The 6,712-nt window shown below is 37.6% G+C and overlaps 1 long non-coding RNA gene across 2 annotated transcripts; it reads left to right on the forward strand.

The window, feature by feature from the left end:
* The first annotated feature begins 3,557 nt into the window (after positions 1–3,557).
* LOC124262441 lies at positions 3,558–4,413 on the forward strand. 2 transcript variants are annotated; one of them, XR_006894591.1, is made up of 3 exons: positions 3,558–3,652; positions 3,784–3,853; positions 4,116–4,413. It is a non-coding gene; the product is annotated as an uncharacterized LOC124262441 (long non-coding RNA). The 2 variants fall into 2 exon arrangements; XR_006894592.1 differs by having other exon boundaries at positions 3,784–3,838.
* Positions 4,414–6,712: the final 2,299 nt, after the last annotated feature.

Below are 6,712 nucleotides of genomic sequence, written 5' to 3' on the forward strand. Positions count from 1 at the left end.
ACTGCATCTACCATATACAAATATGAAAATATTTAGTTTGATTGGGCAGTCTCTCCTTTACATTATATTTATAAATGATATTTATGACTAAAGAATGACATAACGTAAACGTACTTACCTTTTGTTTAATGCAAGCAGCTGTTGCAAAAAAAACAAAGTAATAAATAAACGCGTAAAAACAAACCTGCCAGGAATTCTGACGAAGTGGATAGAACCCATCAATAAAGGACACACATCAACAGCCATTATATGAGGCATACTTGTAGAATAATTTGCGAATAATATCAGCAATTCAGCATGAGACAGCAATTCATTTGCTTTTGTCAAACATCCAATTAACGCAAGACCTTGGCTCCAGATGGTGCCATTTGCCTTATATAATAGTCCCATCAGTGCATTTATTACATTTATAAATAAAGTCTGTCATCTCCTGCATACTCTAACAGCTAAACAGTTGATGCAGAGCCTTGTGTCTTATGTCTTCCAGGCGTGGTTACTGCAATGCTGTCTATGTGAATTTTACAAATATTGCAATAGCCAAGTTACACCAAATTCAGAAGATTACGAGAACTGAACACACCAATCCTGCTCTCAAAACATTGCACTGGCTCCTCGTCTTGAAATATCTTACAGATCCGTATTATCTCAACAATGATAACTATCGATTATACCTTAAGGACTTGATATTCCAGTTTTCACCTGAAAATGTACTTTTGCCAGTGGGACTCTCTCACCCTTCTGTCTGACCGTGCCTTCTCTGTTTGCTGTTCCCAGTTATGGACCTCTCTGCCATCTGAACTGAGAAACACCAAATCCAATGGTCTTTTCAATCTCTAGATAAAACACAGCTTTCGAGGGAACTTTCTTGGTTTTTAACATTGTCATAGCGACAGTGAGCCCCTGTCGATGAGTAGTAAATATTTGATAAAATCAGTTATTATTAAATCAATTATTACTATCATCATCGCGACGATAGCCATGTTCACAGTCTCATTTTTTGAACTCACGACATATAAGTAAAAAGAAGTATCAGTGATCAAGCATATATAATTGCTGTAAGTATTCCACATACAAGTATGATTGTGCAGATGATACCAATGAGCAGTCTAATATTTCGGAAAATCAATGCCAGACCTTATCGCGTTTAGTAGCCAGAAATCTCTTTAGTAAATTTCGAATCCCGGACAGGACTCTACCAAACAAGTGCAATGCCAAATATACTTTTTGAGAGTGCAAATCATTCAACGACAAGGTTGCAGCAGTCTGCAGAAAAAGCACTTTATTGTGAGTATATAGATTTCAACTGATAACATTACAGTAAACACACGGACTATACAATACCACTTACAAGATCACTTGACAACAAAATGAATTCAACGATTAAGTTATTTTACAGAGACATTCCTTGTGATTTGACAAACCAGTCTTGCCTCGGTACCAAAACTCATTACCTTGTCATGACACCGTAGATTCGTGCTTTCTGAAAGGTCATCTATTGGCATGGGTCATGTACTGTCTTGTTGTTCAGCACACTGGTACTGCCGCAGCCTCAAGATAATGAAGCCTGAGGTAGACTGACTGACTGACTTTGGTTTTACGCCGCTTTTAGCAATATTCCAGCAACATCACGGCGGGGAACACCAGAAATGGGCTTCACTCATTGTACTCATGTGGGAGGTAGACTAACCAGAGGTTGATATGTGATCAAAGTACACCGATATCAGGATGCGATGAAACACTTACAAAACTGTACAATGTCTGGCCACAATATAGTTGATGGGTGAGAAGAGTAATTAACATGGAGACTATCACGTTGACGTATATCAAGCAAGTGTTGCTATAGTGCTTGTGAACAGAGAAGGATCTCCAAGAGAACAAGAAGACTAAGTCATCAATATCTCCCGCAATGGCAAAATACTCTTCATGAATATGTCTACGAGTTATGATTATGTCAAATGTTTTGGTGTGTGGTAGGAGAGTATTTAAAGGTTTTTAAAGTTCTGCTCCAGAAAGCAGAACTACCACCAGTTTCAGTCTAAGTCAAACTTGTTTGCATGGAAATGCAAGATATTATATTCAGAAATCCAAAACTTACCAAAAGGCCCCAGTACACCGCCAGACCAATCTATGTGCCAAGTTTGGTGAGAAATAGTGAACGGTTTTAGAGTTTAGCTACGGAAAAGAACACAACCACCAATTTCAATCTAAGTCAAACTTGTTGCCATGGAAATGCCAAAAAAATATTTTATACAGAATTTCAAAACTACCACAAGGCACCAGTACACCACCAGACCAATCTATGTGCCAAGATTGGTGAAGAAATAGTGAACGGTTTTAGAGTTCTGCTACGGAAAAGAGCACAACCACCAATTTCAATCTAAGTCAAACTTGTTGCCATGGAAACGCCAAAAAATATTTAATTCAGAATACCAAAACTACCAAAAGGCACCAGTACACCACCAGATCTATCCATGTGCTAAGTTTGGTGAAGAAATATTGAACGGTTTTAAAGTTCTGCTCCGGAAAAGACAAATGCGCACGGACGGAGTCCATTTTAATACCCCCCGCAAAACGCGTTGCGGGGGGATAAGAAGGATATCACAGTGGTTCATTGAAAGTACACATATATTCAGTGGCACATAAGAGACCTTTGTAAGTCACTCACTCACAATGCAACTATCAATTCATATTCGGTGGGCCCTCCTAAAGTTGCCTACGTTGCTATAGTGCTTGTAAATAGAGAAGGATCTCCAAGAGAAAAAAGATCCCACAATGGTTCACAAATTGTGAAGCAGCGCTGACAAAAGAATACAGCATGAACGCAAATGGGTGTATTGTGGACGGAATACCGACGACAATCTGCACTTAGTAATGTTCATTGAAAGTACACATATATTCAGTGGAACATAAGAGACCTTAAGAGAGCAGTGGCCCGATCCACAAAGCGTTCGTAGCCTACGTTATTCGTAAGAGTTTACGATCGAAAATAAGAAAGTTTTACTAATTTTATACGACCGAACCATAAAAGCGTTCTTAATCCATTCGTAAATTCATTATCTTACGAGCATTGTCGTAAATAAAGATTGTCGCTCTCCTGCTGAGGAGGCGACGTTCTCACCAACCTGTCACCGCACGGTGGTAATTCAGAAACTAGTCTGTAGGAATTAGCTTCATTGAAAGGATATTATAGTCAGGAGCTAACGCTGCAGTCACACTGGAAGCCATTTTTGACTCGCAGAAAGGGACAGCACTCTATCCGTCTTTTAGACGATGTAATTCCTGGATGTATTATTTCTGATTCTGATTCTGATATATCAAAACACAAAGATTAACGCTTGTCGTTCTAATTTCTTAATAAAAGTTCATTGACATTTGTTACAGAATTTGTGCAAACAGTGGGGTCAAGAGACTTACCAAAGATGTAAAAAAGAAGTCAGTGCTCAAATACATCATATTTTGAACATAATATTTTGTATTAAATAAATTCTACCTGCATGGGATATATAAAGTTTGGCCTGACAGTATATATAAATTAATACTTTTTTGTTTCATTAGGAGTCAAACAAGGAAAAAGGAGGCAGAAAGGAGGAGGGAGGCAACCAAAACTGGTGGGGGGCCTCCACCATCAAGCCTGACAGAAATGGAACAGCGGGTGAGCCTACAGTCCTTTCTGAATAATGAATTTCACGTTTGTCTTTATTAAGATATATGAAATACATTGGGGCATATTGTTAACAGTGTATACAGTTGCTGTTGAATTGTAATTTAACAATTTCATTTCAGGTTGTATCATTCCTGCCTTCATGCACTATTCAAGGTTGTGATGGTGGCCTTGAAAGTGAGGAATTTGAATGTAAGTTCATGAAATGTTATATGTGGAATTGTTTACAGCTGAAACAATCTCAAATGAAATGTTAATTGATATATTTGACACATAGTGTAGATTGTCTCACAAATAAAGGTGAATTTGAAAATGTTAGGAAACCGAAGTAATTAAAATTGATTTAAAAATTTGAATAATAATGCAGTTGAGTTACCATACTTTTGGTAGATTGTTCCTTTTTGATTGTATGAAAGTTTTTCAATTGTTATTACAATTCATGTTTTACTTACAGACACTACTCCGGCCACCCCTGAGACTCTCCATGTACTGCCGGATTTGCCACGTGATGGGGCCTACAGTCTGCCTACCTACTTAGAGAGTTTGTTGTCAGCAGATGATGTTCCCCAAGGTTGTTAACATGTACATCATGGATATAATGCTCATTAAGTTTAGGACAAGACATTTATAGGGTTCTGTGTGGAGAGAGAATTATGACAGTTTTAAGCAAGTAATCTATCACAACATAATATGACATCATATCTACAATATCATAGTATCACAGGTTTTACTGGAATGGCTCAATGACTTGATAGTCCACTATCTCTATGTATTATGTTTCACATTGAGAAAGAAGATGGGTGGTATACATTTAATAGTAAAATGTCTTTACTCAGAATTTCAGATTCATGTGATTATGTTTTCATGTCTACGTCAACATTTTAAAATCAAATGATGTGTATCTTTATTGCAGTTGATACAGTTAATGCAGTTGATACAGTTGCACACTTGATGTCCTCAAAGACTCTTAGTGGTATGTACTGTTATTCATGAAGTTTCAAAACATACATAGATGGAAATTGTATTTTGCTAAAGAACTTGTTTGTGTGTATTTGCTATACTGATGGATGGGAAATATCTCCTGGTGTAAAACTTGTGCTATAAAATATGAAACTATATTTCAGATAAGGATACTACTGTTATGATAGAGAGTGAGAAACGGAACGTCCTTAAGGACCTGCTTGAAGTTCAAAAGAAGAGACTACACATTGAGGAGCAGAAGTTTGCCTATATCACCTCTCTGCACCAAACTGGCCAATCTGAACTCAATGTGTCCCCAATCATTCAGTTTCTTTGACAAATATGCATTTGCACAACTATTAAAAAATCAGACTGTTCTTGTACCTATTGTTATTATTTATTATAACTGTGCCCAATGACACCATGATTAAGAAAAGCAGTTTTTTATGACAGCTTGTCGAACTTTGAAACCATCATTTAGAGGTCCCTGGTAAGATCCCATCTTCGTGGGTAAGGTCTTCCAGTGTTGGAGGAGCTGGCAATCTGAGGTTGATGCAGAAATTGTGTAACTGACAGGTTGCATACACAACTTGATGGCACTTCTTTGGGTTGAATGGGAGGCAGCCACCTGATTTATGTAGGCACCTATAAACAAAACATTGTTTACTAGTCAAATTATTCTTATATATTGAAGTATTCTTGACGGATCATGTCTTTCATTTACTAAGAAGTTTGAGTATCAATAATATCACATTATGCTTGTATTATATTATTACATCTCAAAAAGCCAAAAAGTAAGCTTTCCAATATATGAGCATCTCAAATAGTGTTTTAATAGTTTTAGAAGAATAATGTATGAACTTGCACATGCCTAAACCTGGATTTGAGGAGTCCAAAAGCCCTCTCCAAAGTATTGTGGGTTCTGCAGTGAGCAGTGTTGTACCGCTCCTCAGAAGGTGTGGTTGGATTGACTTTTGGTGTAAGCAGCCATGGGCGACAGACATATCTGATGGAAAAGTAATAAAAAAGTATAAATAAGCCATACCATTAATAACATAAAGTCAACATGAATTCTACAATAATACATATCAACTAAAGGGTGAAATAAAAATTCATTTCATGATTGATTTAAACATTGCTGTCTTCAATGTAACTTTAAATTTTAATCTACTTTAATTTCATTCATTCATTCATTCATTCACATTCATTCATTCATTCATTTACCCTGAATCACCTAGCAGCCATCCGTCAATCCCAGCCGTCTCCATGTACTGCCCAATGCTGCTGTTTTGAAGCATAAACGAGTCATGAACTGACCCAGGCCACTTTGACACCACACTTGTGAACCTTTGGATTACAATTATAATTATTCCATCAACCATGCATTCATTATTGACAAAATTTATGTAATTACTTTCTAAAACGGCAATAGCAACCTTTTTTGGACCTCATGGCATAACCCATATTGGGCCTTGCGTAATGATTGGTTATGAAAACGAATAGGTGGCACCTCTGGTCACAGTCAAGGTCATTAATGGAGTAAACAAGGTGTGTATCCTTCGAAGTGTTACATTATGAGTTCCCATCATGTTTGAATACGGGTAGTATACATATGCTGAAAGCATAACGCATTAAATATGGACGTTTTGGTCTATAGTAGTTAGTTTCTAAGTAGTGTCATGTACCTTAGTTCTGCGTCTCAGACAGCTTGAACGTTTACGGCATGGAAACCCTTTCTGCACACGTAAACAGCTTCTTCGTCATCGCTGGGTCGCAAAATAGGGATAAGAGTTCCATCGATACACCCAAGCACCTTTGGAAATCTAGCTATGTTATAGAAGGATTCCTTGGTGGCTCGTTGGTCGGATGCTGCCTTTGGGAATGATATTTGCTTCATATGTTTGACAATAGCATCGTTTGTGCGGGTAAATACCCGTGACACAGTGGACTGGGATACCCCATGCAAGTCCGCTAGCTCAGAGAAAAACGATCCCTTACCATAATATCTGAGGGCAATTAAAACCTGTGTTTCCGGCGACAATGCATGATAACGCTCGGTTAAGAAAGCAAGATATGGTGATATAGAGATTA

This window comes from Haliotis rubra, unplaced genomic scaffold (genome assembly GCF_003918875.1).
Source record: "Haliotis rubra isolate DU_JTF1 unplaced genomic scaffold, ASM391887v1 Scf839, whole genome shotgun sequence".
NCBI lineage: Eukaryota > Metazoa > Mollusca > Gastropoda > Lepetellida > Haliotidae > Haliotis > Haliotis rubra.